Raw genomic sequence first — 16,217 nt, forward strand, 5'->3', positions numbered from 1 at the left:
GAAAAGAAAAGAAAAAAGAAAGACACATAAAATTCCCGTTCTAAAGAATTCCAACCCTAGAGCTCTATTGAATTACATGTTCCAGGGATGGCTGGGTGGCTCAGCAGTTAAGCATCTGCCTTGAGCTCAGGGTGTGATCCTGAAGTCCTGGGATTGACCTGCATCGGGCTCCCTGCATGGAGCCTGCTTCTCCCTCTGCCTATGTCTCTGCCTCTCTCTCTGTCTCTCTCATGAATAAATAAATAAAATCTAAAAAAAAAAAAAAAAAAAGAATTACATGTTCCAGGTACAGAATCTGCTGCTGCCATCATATAACCAGGAGCACCCACTTGTTCCAAGTCCCTTATAATGCATGTTGGCTTCAATGTCAAAGTTTTATAAGCTACCCTGTCAGAAGGTCAGATGGTCATGTGGGGGAAAAATAAGTACAGGCGTAGTCCTTTGGCAAGCAAGGGCTTTTACTGTAAGGCATGCACTGCTGTTGATAACTAGAAAAGATATAAGACGTTATTTTTTTTTTTTTTTTTTTTTTTTTTTTTTTTTTTTTTTAATTTATGATAGTCACAGAGAGAGAGAGAGAGGCAGAGACATAGGCAGAGGGAGAAGCAGGCTCCATGCACCGGGAGCCTGATGTGGGATTCGATCCCGGGTCTCCAGGATCGCGCCCTGGGCCAAAGGCAGGCGCCAAACCGCTGCGCCACCCAGGGATCCCGATATAAGACGTTATACAGGAAAGAAAACGGAGCGCTTTCAGTCACTCAACTCACATGGCAACCTTGCTAGTCTATACTCCTACTTCACTGGTGAGATTCAAGAAAACAAAAATGGGCACAATCTCCAAAGAAACTCCTTAAAAATCTAAACAATGTTAGGGTACCTGCCTGGCTCAGCTGGCGGAGCATGTGATCTGGGGGTTGTGAGTCTGAGCCCCACACTAAGCAAAAGACTACTTAAAAAAAAAAAAAAACATCTAAACAATGTTGGTTAGTTCACAGAGAGACCCTAGTCCTCAAACTATTTCAGTCCTCTACTCATCTTGACAGGGGCCAATGCCTCAAAGGACCACCAGCCCTAACAAGCCACCAGAGCACTCAAAGTTCCAGAGAGAAGCGAGCAGTCAAGGCAGAGCTGCTTTCTGGGATGTACCAATGGGCTTGAGTCTAGGTTTGTTTGTTTCCATCAACCATTTGCTGCATATAAAATCACCTATCACAGGGCGCTTGGGTGGCTCAGGTTAAGTAAGTAAGCTTCTGACTTTGGCTCAAGTTATGATCTCGGGAATCCTAGGATAGAGTCCCAAAACTGGCTCCTCGCTGGGGGGGGCGGGGGTCTACCTCTCCGTCTCCAGACTCTGTCCCTCCCCCTGCTTGTGTTCACTCATGCTCTCAAACAGATCTTTAAAAAAAAAAAAAAAAAATATCGGGCAGCCAGCAGCCAGGGTGACTCAGCGGTTTAGCGCACCTTCAGCCCAGGGCGTGATCCTGGAGGCCCGGGATCGAGTCCCATGTTGGGCTCCCTGCATGGAATGTGCTTCTCCCTCTGCCTGTGTCCCTGCCTCTCTCTCTCTTTCTCTCTCTCTGTCTCTCATGAATAAATATTTTTTAAAAAATCACCTATTTACATATAAAATTACAGAAGACAATAAAAAACACCTCTAAACACGTAATTCAACCTAAGAAATATAACCAGCCTTTATTATTAGACTCGTAGTTTATACCAGAAAGTAAAAGGACAAATATTAACAAGCAGTAATTATGGAGCAGTGCAGGGCATATTACCAGTCAACCTTTCTTTTCTTTTTTTTAAGTTTTATTTATTTAAGTGATCTCTACACCAAACGTGGGGCTTGAACTCACAAGCCTAAGATCAAGAGATGAAGAGTCAGATGCTCTACCAATGGAGTCAGCCGGGTGCCTTCTCAATAGTCTATGGGAAGGATGTTCTATCCCAATTTTTCCTTAGGCAGAGAGGTCAAAGGCCTACTTAAGGCCACAGCAGGATGCAAGAGTCCCACGGGACTCAGTACATCTGGTAGGTTCCTTCCTCAGGGCCCCATTTCTACTGCTGAGGACACTCAGTGTTTTCACTGTTCAACCTCATCAGGCTTATGCCTGCCAAAACTCTTGCTGGTCTTGCTAAAATGCAAGGACCTTCAGTAAGCAGATTTGACCTCTTGAGGGAAGTCATGACCCAAAATACTATGTACGACCCGGCACAATCTGAAAGAAGTTCTCCTCAATACTACCTTACAATAAATGCTGGCATTTGCAGTGGGATATCAGCATGGCAAGTATGTTTTATTTCTTTATTTGATAAAAAACAAAATGCCACTTCGAATCCTAAAACCGAGAAAAGAGAGGTATCACTCTGATCAGGCAGAAGGATAAAATAAGCTACATTTTCCCCCTTCTAATAAAAGGGAAAAAAAAAAAAAGGTAGGAGGAAGGCAAAAATCCAGAGTAGTGCTAGTGCCAGCTGTTCCTTTCATAAGATACTTCCACAGAAGACAAAGAAATCATACATATTGAAGCATCATGGAAATAATGGAATTTTTCTTACTCAGATAATCAACAACAAATTACAGGACCATTCCAAAGTCTCCCTATCTGGGTTTTAGAGAAACAACAGTAGCCATCCACGCGATCATATAGACTTCATGTAGAAAAGCCCTTAGCAAATTTCAAGAGGGTTTGATCAGGCCTTTTTCATCTTCCTGCCATACCAGCTCACTCACCTACTCCTCACAGAATCTCCTAACACACAACAGCTGACCACATGTCCGGCTCCCTGTATGAAGCGAACATCCCTGAAAAAGAAGCAGCCTGTCTGTCCACTCACCAAAACTGTAAGTACCTCATACTTTTTGCCAGGGACACATTGGCCTGTGGTCAAGAGAACGGCCTGATGACCAAGGAAGACATTATGATATCAGCAGAGAGCCCCTATCCAGAACAAACCTGTTTTTTCTAAAAAGCTGAGTCCCTCTGGCTTCCCCTATCTAGAGAATCATATTCTGGCATTTCATATCTTCAACAGTTCTACAGTTGATTAAGGCTAAATCAAATATTTTCCAGCTTTACTGAGATTAAATTGAGGGCCAAAATAAATTTTAAAAAATTTAAAGTCTAATTTCATTCACAAATAGATTAATCTATGCTTCCCAGAGGATTCCAAACGTAAGAAAGGCCTGGATGGAGTGTGCCCAACCTCCTGTGACCAGGCAATAAATAAGTCACCCTTGGGAGCAGCAGGCCTGCTTCTCCAAATATGGCCTCAAACCTGCGGCAAGAGTGAGCTCAGGCCTGCAAAGGGGTCCACAAGAATGTTTATCAAGTCGTGACAAAAGAGGGCAGAGCTAGGGGCAAACGAAGCACAAATACCATCCCTCAGAACAGTTCTGAAAGGCAGGGTAGCATGTGAGGAAATGACTGCTTGCTGGGCCCTCAGCATCCAGGAACCACAGCAGACAGGGCAGAGGCCACAGCAGACCTGACACTGACGTGGAGGGCTGTGCCTGCACAGCCCACAATGGGCCCTATTCTCCCTAGAAGCTCATGGCAGAAGGGAAGCAGGGAGGCAAGGACATTCCTTCACTCCCTCACACAGACGGAAAGGGCAGAGGCAGCCCAGGGCACCAGAGGCATGCAAAAGAAGAAAGCATGAGCAGCCATCTTCCTTTCCAGCTTTTTGAAATCAAGAAGAAAACCTCCTAAAAAACAAAAACAAAAACAAAAACAAAAAAACAGAGACCTAAAGTGCCATCTGATTAAGGTGGCATTGGGGGTAAATTAGATGACTTATATGAGAGTCCCCTCTCTGGTCAGCAGTGCCCAACCAGAAGCAAAACACACTAAGAGCTTTGAGGGGACAGAGGACCCCACAGGCCCTGCTCAAGACTGGTACTGCAAGCAGAAGAATCAACTTTTCCTGCCAAGAATTTCTTCCGAGCATCAAGGAATCCACTCACTTTTTAAAGTAATTTAAAACTGGAAAAAGCAAGGGCAGGGGGTGGGGGTGAATGGGTGACGGGCACTGAGGGGGGCACTTGACGGGATGAGCGCTGGGTGTTATTCTGTATGTTAGCAAATTGAACACCAATAAAAAATAAATTTACTATTTAAAAATAAAAACTGGAAAAAATAGGGATCCCTGGGTGGCGCAGTGGTTTGGCGCCTGCCTTTGGCCCAGGACGCAATCCTGGAGATCCGGGATCGGATCCCACGTCGGGCTCCCGGTGCATGGAGCCTGCTTCTCCCTCTGCCTCTCTCTCTCTGTGTGTGTGACTATCATAAATAAATAAAAATTTAAAAAAAAAAAAAAAAAACTGGAAAAAATACATCTTCAAACTGGCAAACAGTATTTTAAGTCTATACTGTTGACCCTTCTGACAAAATATTGTGATCTTTTCCAGGTAAGCAGAAGCAACAGTTGGTAGCACAAATCCAGAAGACAGAGTGAGACAGGAATCCTGTTATCTATTTGTGACTTTAATGAATTCTATTTTTAGATCTTTAATAAAGAGCTTCTCTTCTAGTCTCCTCCCACTAAATTTCTCCACTCAGGCAATTCAATCTTCCCAATACTGCTCTGTCTAAAAATATATAAGACACTTATTCAGGCATGCTTAACATAATAGGTAGAGCAAAGTTCTCTACACTTCCTCATTTTCCACAAGACTCAGAATCCACCCCAGCTCAAGGGCTGGCTACTCATCAGGCTAGTCTCTGTTATTTAAAAAAAAAAAAAAAAAAAAAAATCCAGTAAGCAAGACTCCCTGAGGCAGATCCAAGGCAAAGACAACCTACCAGCCCAAACAGGAGAATACATAGGATTTTTACAGTAACAAGAGATTCGTGTTTTATGGAGACATTCCATAGTAAAACAAGGGTCCGGAAAATGGATGATGTCCCAGGTTCTAATTAATAGCCAAATTAAAAGGAAATGCAATTTAGAATTTCATTATTGACTGTATAATTTTTCTTGGCAAAAAATGGCTAGAAGATCAACCCAGTCCTAGAGAACTGAGCTAATTAAGACAGGCATTTATGACAACCAAGGCAAAACTGGTTCACTTCTGCTATAGACAGACAGCCTTAGGAATCTTAAATAATCCCATTTCAACTCCCAGAATGCTTGAGGGGAAATGTTCCCAGCACAAAGAGAGGTAAAACAGAAACGACCATATCATTTGCAAAAACAAACATTTTCCAAGTCCACTAATCTGTTTCAGTACATAGATACCAACTACTAGAAAGAAGTCTGGGGGCACTGGGCTGGCTCAGTCAGTAGAGCATGTGACTCTTGATTTCAGGTTGTGAGTTCAAGTCCCATGTTGGGTATAGAGCTTACTTATAAAAAATAATTAAAAATAAATAAAATAGGGATCCCTGGGTGGCACAGCGGTTTAGCGCCTGCCTTTGGCCCAGGGCGCGATCCTGGAGACCCGGGATCGAATCCCACGACAGGCTCCCGGTGCATGGAGCCTGCTTCTCCCTCTGCCTATGTCTCTGCCTCTCTCTCTCTGTGACGATCATAAATAAATAAAAATTAAAAATAAATAAATAAATAAATAAATAAATAAATAAAATAAAATAAAATAAAATAAAATAAAATAAAAAAGAAAGAACTCTGTAAGAAGTGCTTGTTTATAGATTCCCATACTTCATATACAAAAATTCAACACCCACAGAAATGAAGAGCAAATGCCAAACAAGAGACCAAGCTAGACACTGGCCACTGTTTCCCTGAATACCACACATCCTTCCAAGTGTCTCACTTGTCCTTTAGCCCCCCTCAACTGGCACTCTCCCCTATATTTAAGAGTATCCAAGGGCTGTGACAGTGTCAAAAGAATAAATCTTTAGCTACACATACCCCCAATGGCAGAGAACATTGAGTATGGGCCTCTGCATAACTATAAAAATTGCACATCCATGCAAGTCACAGAAAAGGGAGTAGGGAAAACATACACCATACCTAAAAACAAAGAGCAATATAAACCTGCCTCACTTGATATTATAGGTGTGCTTCTGCAAAACTCTAAGTCACATCTCACTTTTTTATTTTATTTTTTTTTAAGATTTTATTTATTAATGAGAAACAGAGAGAGAGAGAGAGAGAGAGAGAGGCAGAGACACAGGCAGAGGGAGAAGCAGGCTCCATGCAGGGAGCCCAACGTGGGACTCGATCCCGGATCTCCAGGATCACACCCTGGACTGAAGGTGGCGCTAAACCGCTGAGCCACCCAGGCTGCCCACATCTCACTTTTTAAAAAAGCTTATATTTAATATGGTGATAAGAGATTATAAAAAAACCTTAATGCCCAAAGATGTTAATAGCAACATTACCTATTACATCAAAGTAAGGAATAACCATCTAAGAACTAGGAACAGGTTAACCATTAGAAATATTAATATTTCGGGGACCCCTGGGTGGCGCAGCGGTTTGGCGCCTGCCTTCAGACCAGGGCGCGATCCTGGAGACCCTGGATCGAATCCCACGTCGGGCTCCCGGTGCATGGAGCCTGCTTCTCCCTCTGCCTGTGTCTCTGCCTCTCTCTCTCTCTCTCTCTATCATAAATAAAAAAAAAAAAAAAAAAATTAAAAAAAAAAAAACCAGTTTTAAAAAAAAAAAAAAAAAAAAGAAATATTAATATTTCTAGAACACAGCCCATGCTATAATGCTAGGAGAAAAGCAGTATACAAATGAAATCTGTGCTATTAACCTAAATTCAGTAAAAGTGCTGCCCAAGGTCTATGGAGGACAGCCAGGTCTCAGGGGATAATAGCTGCTCCTAAGGAGAACTGGTGATTGAAGGGATGGGTGAAAGAAAGCTTTCCCCTGTATAATCCTTTTGAACTTTCTGAGTTTGTAGCATGTGTTGGTATTTCCTACTAAAAGAAAGACGAGGGGTGCCTGGCTGGCTCAGTGGGAAGAACATGAGACTCTTTTTTTTTTTTTTTAAAGATTTATTTATTCATGAGAGACACACACAGAGAAAAAGAGAGGCAGAGACACAGGCAGAGGAAGAAGCAGGCTCCATGCAGGGAGCCTGACGTAGGACTTGATCACGGGTTCCAGGATCAGGCCCTGGACCGAAGGTGGCGCTAAACCACTGAGCCACCCGGGCTGCCTGAACATAAGACTCTTTTTTTTTTTTTTTTTTAATTTCTATTTATTTATGATAGGCACACAGTGAGAGAGAGAGAGGCAGAGACACAGGCAGAGGGAGAAGCAGGCTCCATGCACCGGGAGCCCAATGTGGGATTCGACCACGGGTCTCCAGGATCAAGCCCTGGGCCAAAGGCAGGCGCCAAACCGCTGCGCCACCCAGGGATTCCGAACATGAGACTCTTGATCTTGGGGTTGTGAGTTCAAGCCCCACAAGGGGTGTAAAGATTACTTCAATAAATAAAACTTGAAGACTAAAATAGAGAGACAAAGGATTTTTCCTTTCTTTTCTACTTCCTATTTTCCAAATTTCTTAAAGATTTTATGTATGTATTTATTTATTTATTTATTTGAGAGACGGGGGGCGGGGGAGGGTTTGTGTGTGTGTTTGTGTGCGTGCCAGGGAATTGCTGGGAGGGGAAGGGAGAGAAGTAGACTTGGTGCCGGGCCCAGAGCCCCATGTGGGGCTCAATCTCATAACACTGAGCCAAAACCAAGAGTTTAACCAACTGAGCCACCTGTATGCCCCCTAAATTTATTATCTTAAATATATGTAATTACTTGATACAGCTTTTTCCAAACTACAGTGTTTTTTGGGGGGTGGGGAGGTTTTAAAGACTTGATTCAGGGATCCCTGGGTGGCGCAGCAGTTCAGCGCCTGCCTTTGGCCCAGGGCGCGATCCTGGAGACCCGGGATCAAATCCCAAGTCAGGTTCCCGGTGCAGGGAGCCTGCTTCTCCCTCTGTCTGTGTCTCTGCCTCTCTCTCTCTCTCTGTGACTATCATAAAAAAAAAAAAAAAGACTTTATTCATCCATCATGAGAGACACCCAGAGAGAAAGGCAGAGACACAGGCAGAGGGAGAAGCAGGCTCCCCACAGGGAGTCCGATGCAGGAATCGATCCCAGGACCCCAGGATCATGACCTGAGCCAAAGGTAGATGCTCAACCACTGAGCCACCCAGACATCCCCAGGAACTACACTGTTTTAAAATTCCATAATCATTTTGCCAAGTATGGAAGTACCCATCATCTTTCTTTTGCAGAAATCTCTCTGAAATTTTCAAGTCCCTTACCTCGCCTTCTAACACTAGGCTGCTTTAAATCCTCTTAAAAAAAAAAAAGATTTATTTATTCATGAGAGACAGAGACAGGCAGAGACATAGGCAGAGAGAGAAGCAGGCTCCCTAAGGGGGGCCTTCTACAGAACTCAATCCCAGGACCTCGGGATCACGACCTAAGCCAAAGGCAGGCGTTCAGCCACTGAGCTACCCAGGTATCCCAAATCTTTTTATCTTCCTGCAGAGCAGAGGCCTTGCAGGAAAAGAAGGATCCAACATTGGTGAATGCCCACAACCAAAACAGAATTACACCAAAGGAAGTAGGGAATGCCACTCAGTCTCCTGTCCACCCCACCAATTAGTCACCCTTCTTTGTCAAAGGTAACAAAGAAAACTAAATGTTTTCTGTAGAATTAATCCAGGACCAAAAATTATAAACAATTTCAAAGAGAAAAAAATAATTCCAATGGGGTGCCATACTGGCTCAGAATCTGTACAGCACGAAAGTTTTGATCTCAGTCATAAGTTCGAGCCCCATGCTGGGCACAAAGGTTACTTAATTTTAAAAAATGATAATTAGGGACGCCTGGGTGCCTCAGCAGTTGAGCGTCTGCCTTCTACTCCCAGCGTGATCCCTAGTCCAGGCTCCTGCAGGGAGCCTGCTTCTCCCTCTGTGTTTGAGCCTCTCTCTCCTGTCTCATGAATAAATAAAATTTTTAAATCTTTTTAAAAAATGGTAATTTAAAAATTTTCCAATATCTAAAACTTAGAAAATATTTTAACCTCAATGCTATTAAATGCACCCCATGATGTGCAGGACAAAGACATTCAGTCATAAACGTGATTTTTTATATTTAGCTGATTGTTCCCACTAGAAGCCTACTTTTAAAAATGTATGTTTAAAAACAATTTTTAAAATAAAATACAAGGGGATCCCTGGGTGGCTCAGCGGTTTAGCGCCTGCCTTTGGCCCAGGGTGTGATCCTGGAGTCCCAGGATCGAGTCCCACATCGGCCTCCCTGCGTGGAGCTCGCTTCTCCCTCTGCCTGTGTCTCTGTTTCCCTCTCTATGTATGTCTCTCATGAATAAATAAATAATATCTTAAAAAAATAAAATAAAATAAAATACAAGTATAAATTGGGGTGCCTGGCTGGCTCAGTCAATAGAGCACATGGCTCTTGATCGGGGTTGTAATTTCAAGCTCCACGATGGGTGTAGAGATTGCTTAAGTAAATAAAGTTTTTAAAAATTTTTGTTTAAAAAAAAATTTTAAGTATAAGTTAAATCAGCATACTGCTAAAGTTTCATTTGGATTTATTCCCATCCAACAGAGAACTCAAAACAGCTTCACGAACTTAGATACCTTCAGTTTATGATACTGTACCATGGTGTCCCACCATCTTCCTATCCTGGACCCAGAGCTAAGCTAAGAAAACGCTTAGCTATCAAACCCAAAATATAGGAAAATAGGAAACACTATTCATTAAAGCTAAATTAAGGGCAGCCCCGATGGCCCAGCGGTTTGGCGCCACCTTCAGCCCAGGGTATGATCCTGGAGACCAGGGATGGAGTCCCATGTCAGGCTCCCTGCATGGAGCCTGCTTCTCCCTCTGCCTGTGCCTCTCTCTCTCTCTCTCTCTCTCTCCTCCCTCTGCCTGTGCCTCTCTCTCTCTCTCTCTCTCTCTCTTCTCCCTCTGCCTGTGCCTGTGCCTCTCTCTCTCTCTCTGTCATGAATAAATAAATAAAATCTTAAAAAAAAAAAAAGCTAAATTAAGCCCTCTGGCTGGTATAATTTTGTAAACTACTCTAACATCCTATTTATAGAAATTGCTATCTGAGCAGCATTACTAATGATCAGCGTGAAATACGACGGTCAAAAGGTAAACCAGGTTATGTGTCTCATAGGAAGACTGCTTTAAAATAATACCCAAAGGCATGGACACAGAAAGACCCACTGGGAAATGACCAGATTAATCACGTGTATATTCAAAACCACTATCACCTCACTCTAGGCCTGGAATGTCAACACAAGAAAAGGAGAAAAAGATGGGGGCATAAAAACCAACAGCACAACCCCTTCTTTCTACCTCTACCTTCTTCTTCCTTCAACAGACTCAAAACTGGGGCACAAGCACTATCCCACTCAGAACTTCCAGGGATATCCCACTGGCCCAGCTCAGCCTCCAGGTCAGTCTTTTGCCCAACTTCTCCCCAAAGGACACTTCCTTTGGCTCCACTCCCTGGTCCTGAGGCACGGCCTGGTCTTCCGCTCCTCCATTTTCAGCTGTACCGAGGACAGCCGCTCATCTTGACTGCCTGCCACAGACTCAGCCTCAGACACTGCCCCCCCAATCCCATTTTGCAGTCTAACACCCCTCTCTATACCAAATCTCTCAAGTCCTCACCAGTGCTTGGTTGATGCTGCCTTACATTCCATTGTCATCTCCTGCCCCTTCTATTCAATAGTAGATCCTTGATGGTACCAGCACCATTCAGGTCCCTAATGTCCGCTAAACTGCCTCATCTTGAAACTTCTTTCTCTCTACTCACTCCCCTGCTGACCACTGTTCTTGTTTAGGTCCCCCATCTCTTTACCAGACCATAACAGTAACCAACTTGCCTCTAGTCCAGTCTCCACACTCACAATGGAGGCTTATATTTATATATATATATATATATTTTTTTTTAATGTTTTTAAATAGGGGCACCTGGGTGGCTCAGTGGTTGAGGGTCTGTCTGCCTTTGGCTCAGACCGTGATCCCGGGGTCCTGAGATCAAGTCCCATATCAGACTCCCTGCAGAAAGCCTATTTTCCCCTCTGCCTATGTCTCTGCCTCTCTCTGTGTCTCTCATGGATAAATAAATAAAATCCTAAAAAATAATACTACTGGGAAGCCTGGGTGGCTCAGCGTCTGTCTTCGGCTCAGGGCCTGATCCCAGAGTTCTGGGATCAAGTCCCACATTGGAATCCTTGCATGAAGCCTGCTTCTCTCTCTGCCTGTGTCTCTGCCCCTCTCCCTCTCTCTCTCTCTCATGAATAAATAAAATCTTTTTTAAAAATTAGAAAAAAAATACTACTAATAATAAATAAATGTTTTAAAATAAACTCTATGTCCAGCATGGGGATCAAACATATACCCTCAAGAGCAAGAATCCCATGTTCTACTGATTGAGCCAGCCAGACATCCCACTGTCACGTCTTAAAATCACCACAGCTGTGCTCCAAGGCCTTCAAGGATCCCTGTTCCTACATAACCCAAATTCCTCTATGGGGCATTTTGGTTCCAATACAATCTTTCAGAACATACAGAAAAGGTGTCCAGTCTTTCTCCCATCCCTTGCCTCTGCTAACCTCTTTTCCTTCCACAGAGTTGTGACCTTCCTGCCATCAACTCCTTCACCAATCAAACCACTAACCTTTCTTAAGGGTCCAGTTCAAATGAAGTCCCACCCTAAAGCCTGCCCTCGCCAGCCTAGGACCCAAGCTCCTTGGCTTACTTCAGCATCATGCCCAGAGCACCAGCACAGGCCCCAAAGAAGGCTCAGACAAACTATAGTTTCTGAGAATGGTCCCTCACAGGATGTTCCTAGAATTCTGTGTGGAGTCCTTGATCACTTCTTCCAAACTGCCCTGGTGCTGTGCCCATCACCAGGCATCTGGGCCTGATGTTCACTAGAGAAGCACCTAACCAAGGCTACCCATCATCAGCCTGATGCAACACAAATGCAGGTGGGCATAGCCAAATATTCAACCTGGATTCAAATCTTAACTCTGCCACACATTGACAGTTGCGTGACCTTGGGAACATTTCCTCATCTAGGACTCTGCTTCCTCAGTCAATATAAAGGATTCTCATAACCATTAGCAATGGTGCACACAGAAGAAATACAGAAGGCCCCTGACCGTGACTGATGTAGTTCGATCACATCACTGACCTAGAAAGCAGGAAAGACTGGAACAACTGTGAGGTAAAGGATTGAATGTACACTCATCTGCATCCAGAATGAACAAGAAAGAAAAGAAGAAAAGAAAAGAAAAAAAGAAAAGAAAAGAAAGAAAAGAAAAAGAAAGAGGAGAGAAGAGAAAAGAAAACACCGCTACTCTGAGATCAATACAACAGCCCTGCCCAACAGAAAACGCAATGCCTCAAGTTCAAGTGAGAGAGATTTTTAACAATTAAATGCCATGCCTCTTCTTCCCTAAATAATCTCAATGTAAGTGGTCCCAGGCCCTGCCCCCATACCTCATCATTCTCAATGTTTGATAAAAGCAAACTTGCAGAAGATAATAGTGAAATCCTTGGTCATGCTTACTCTTTTGACCCACACATTTCTGAATATAGGCTTCTTCTCCCTGCCCCCTTAGCCCCAGCTTGGCACTCCCTCTGCCCAACCTATTCAGCCTCTCAGCTGGCTCCTCATCTCTCCTCTTATTGCTGACCTCACAGCCAGAGGTCCTAAACCCACTCCTCCCTAACACTACCTTTGTGGCCACCAGCAAGATCTTTCTAAACACAGGTCTGGACCATGCCACTCCACTAATTTAAAAGCCGTCTCAGGCTTCTGCAACCTGAGTATAAAGTCTGAGCTCCCACTCACAAAGAGAAAGGCCTAGGGATCCCACTCGCCAAGCTGGAGGACTCACAGGTGCTATTTTAGGAGCTCATGTACATGTGGTTCCAAGTGTCAGGACCTTGCTGTCCCCTAGCTAATTCCTGCTGGCCCTGCAAGCCTCAGCTTAGGAATTCCCTCTCCTCGGGCTCCCAGAGCACCATGTGAGCACACTTAGTGGGCAGATACTATCAATCACAGGTTCCCTAATCCCCACTTCCCTGAAACTGAGTTCCTTAAGGGCAGAACCAACCTCTTTTACATGGGTCCCCTGAACCTACCTCAAAATTAGGCAAGCAGTGAAGCCAAATATTCACTAAGCAAATGAATGTTTCTGTCAAATCAACTTTTTTTTTTTTTTTTAAGATTTATTTATTTATTCGTGAGAGACAGACAAAGGCAGAGACACAGGCAGAGGGATCAGCAGGCTCCTCGCAGGGAGCCTGATGTGGGACTGGATTCCAGGAATCACACCCTGAGCCACCCAGGTGTCCCTGTCAAATCAACTTTTTGAAAACAGTAAAGAGTTGCTCTTCCTCTTTCAACCAAGGCTTACAGCAACAAGAGCTTCCATGTTCCAACCAGGTGTTTGTTGCCTATATAGTACTGCTTATTCTTCCTTTCATACAGTATCCTACAGGCTTTGAACAAGCTCACACTATGCATCCTACTCTCTCCTCAAATCTTAGTTCTCCAAGAAATGGCTCCTCAGGAAAAAAAAAAAAAAAGAAAGAAAGAAAGAAAAGAAATGGCTCCTCAGCCTCCTTTAAACACGCAGGCCATGAGCTCTTATGCCTTGGCTCCACAGCAAAGTTCAATTCAATTACTCCATACTCCAACTAGAGATTTTTATGCCTCTAAGGCTGAATCTTTTTAAATATAGGAATATTTCAAAATTATGTCTCTGAACACTAAGCAAAGAACAACCTGGTAAAGTTACAATATCCCACCTACACCAGACTCCAAAACACCTAGTAGCACATCCAACTCTTTATCTGGACTTATGTCCTATAAACACCACCCTCCCTGCAGTGAGTCTGGGTTCCATGCCAGGAATCGCTTCTCCTCGCTTATTTAGGGAAATAGCAGGCCCAGCTCTTAAGTTAGAACTTTAGGCTATAAACGTGCTGTCCCAGGCTCTAGCTCCCACCAAGGCAAAACTTCATGATCATCGTTAAAACTAATCCCGAAGTAAGTCAGTTTACAAATCTAAGAGCTTCACAGGTCACAGAGATTAAAATAAGCATTTTTAATTAGCACTTGAGTTTGTATGAAATTAACTTGAAATTTATAGCAGGATTCTAAACCGATACATCATTTTCTCGGGAAACACTTTACAAATACACCCGCTGGCGAATCTGGTTTTCCAAACACCAAGTAAAAAGGTGAAAAGGCAGGAGGCTTCCAAAGAAGCTCGAGTGTGTGTGTGTGTGTGTGTGTGTGTGTGTGTGTGTGTGTGTGTGGTAGGGGGGGTGACCCCAAGGCTCCGAGCAGCTCAGGTCCCAGCGGCTGCAGCGCCCTTCCCCACCTCCTGCGGGGGGTCAATGCCCCATCCTCCGGCTTCCGCCCCCTGGGCCGCGCGACGACCCACTCTGCAAGCCCAGGGGGCGGCCCGAAGGCCGCACACGCCTGCGGCCAACGCGCAGGCCCCGCGTTCCTCGAAGCGCGGGTCGGGCTGAGGCCTGGCCCATCGCCGCGGCGCGGAGCCCGGGCCCGGCCGCGAAACGCCCTGAGCCTTCGCCTTGAGGGGCCGAGAGGAGGGGGGCGGCTCTTCCCGAGCCGCGCCGCTGCCTCACCCGCAAGGACGTCCGAGGCCGTGTCCCCACCCTGGGCCAAACCACGAGCAGCAGCAGGTGTTCCTCGGGAGGCACGGCCGGCCACGGGGACGAGGCCCTGGGCTGCTAGGCTCGGCGGCAGGGGACGGGCGGCGCACTCACCGAGCGCCGGCGGGCGGGCCGCGGCAGGTGCTTGCTACTCCCGGCCGCAAGACGCCGCGCCGCCGCCGCCGCTCCCGAGGGCCTCGGCGCCAAGCTGCCGTGCCGCCGCTGCCGCCGCTGCCGCCGCCGCCGCCGAGCCCAAGGAGCGCGAGCACCGCACCGCAGCCTCCGCGCGAGCACGTACCGGGCGCTGAGAGGGCGCCGAGCGCGAGGGCGGGGCGCGCGGCCGGAGCCTAGCAACCGCCTGACACGCGAGTGCCGCAGCCAATCCCGCCGCCAGCTCCGCGCGGCACCGACCGGCAGTCCGTGCGACGCCCGCTTCTGCCTGCGTCCACCGCCCCGCAGCGCGCCGCACCCGCGCACAGACCCCGCCTCCTTCCGAGCCGCTCCGCTCATTGGCCCGCCACGCCCCCGCCCGGAGGGACACGCCCCGTCCCGGAGGCCCCGCCCCGCGGCCGGCCGGGTCCGTCCCCGGGACACGCCCCGGCCCGCCCGGGTAACCCCCCTGGCCTCTAGTCTGGTAGTGGGGGAGGGGCGCGCCCCGCCCAACCTCCGCCCGTCGGGTTCTGAGGCTCGTACAACCGACCCAGGCTGGCCAGGCTCGAGAACTGGCCCTGCCACAGCTGACCCACCCTTCGTTTGGCCCTTCTGATTTCTTTCGAACGCAAATTAAGAGGTATTTCTAAGCCATGAAAACAATTAGGAAGCGTCTTCTAAATTTAAGGATGATTACCTTTTTGCCGGGCCCTTATGCGGATGGGGAAACTGAGGCGAGGGCCGGAAGGGCGGGAAGCTGGCCTCCGTCCAAAGGCCTAGCCCCTAGCAGGCGAGGGCGTCCGGGAAGCGCCTCAGGCCTGACCCTGTCCCCTCCCCCTCCCCCTCCCCCTGCCCCCGGACTCCGGAATCCGATGCCTCCTCTGGCGCCAGAAATAGCTCTGACCCGCTGGTGCTGGTCACTCACTACTTGTAGCCCGCATTCTTTCAGGGGGTGGGGGAGTAAGGAGCAGAGGTTACTGCTGAGGTCCTCCCTTCAACGGGAGGGTCCTAAAGGTGCTCTCGCTCCCCGTAGGGCTTACCTACGCCACCTACCCCAAATGCCCTGGCGACGTGAATAATTACTGGATGGGTCTGGGGATGGGACCCATCGTGGGCTCTGCTCCCTTTCTCTCCCAAACCCTACTCAGAATATGTCCATTGCCTCCTGGGCCTGTGTCCAGATTGGAATTCCAAGCCTGACCTTTTGTCAGAGAGCACATTAGGAACACAGAACCGGCTGCTGCCTGCCAGGCGGTCCTCCTTGAATCCAGACAGGTGTGAGTCTCCCCTGTCTTCTCCCTCTCCTTAAGGAGTGTTGAGGAGAAATAAATTTCAGGGAGCTGAAAGGAAAGTCCTCTCCCAAACAAGTATATCTGTTGTGATTCCTTTTTGTTGTTGTTGTTAG

At 46.5% G+C, this 16,217-nt stretch overlaps 1 protein-coding gene across 4 annotated transcripts in view; it reads right to left on the reverse strand.

The window, feature by feature from the left end:
• Window positions 1-15,651, reverse strand: part of DAG1 (dystroglycan 1) — a 71,456-nt gene extending 55,805 nt beyond the window's left edge. Inside the window, exon 1 of one of the 4 annotated variants that reach the window (XM_025455862.3) lies at window positions 15,510-15,651. The gene's annotated coding sequence lies outside the window, so the exon portion shown is untranslated. The other 3 variants (XM_025455861.3, XM_025455860.3, XM_025455863.3) reach the window with 3 other exon arrangements.
• Between the last annotated feature and the right edge of the window lie 566 nt (window positions 15,652-16,217).

This window comes from Canis lupus, chromosome 20, assembly GCF_003254725.2.
Source record: "Canis lupus dingo isolate Sandy chromosome 20, ASM325472v2, whole genome shotgun sequence".
In the NCBI taxonomy this organism is placed as follows: domain Eukaryota; kingdom Metazoa; phylum Chordata; class Mammalia; order Carnivora; family Canidae; genus Canis; species Canis lupus.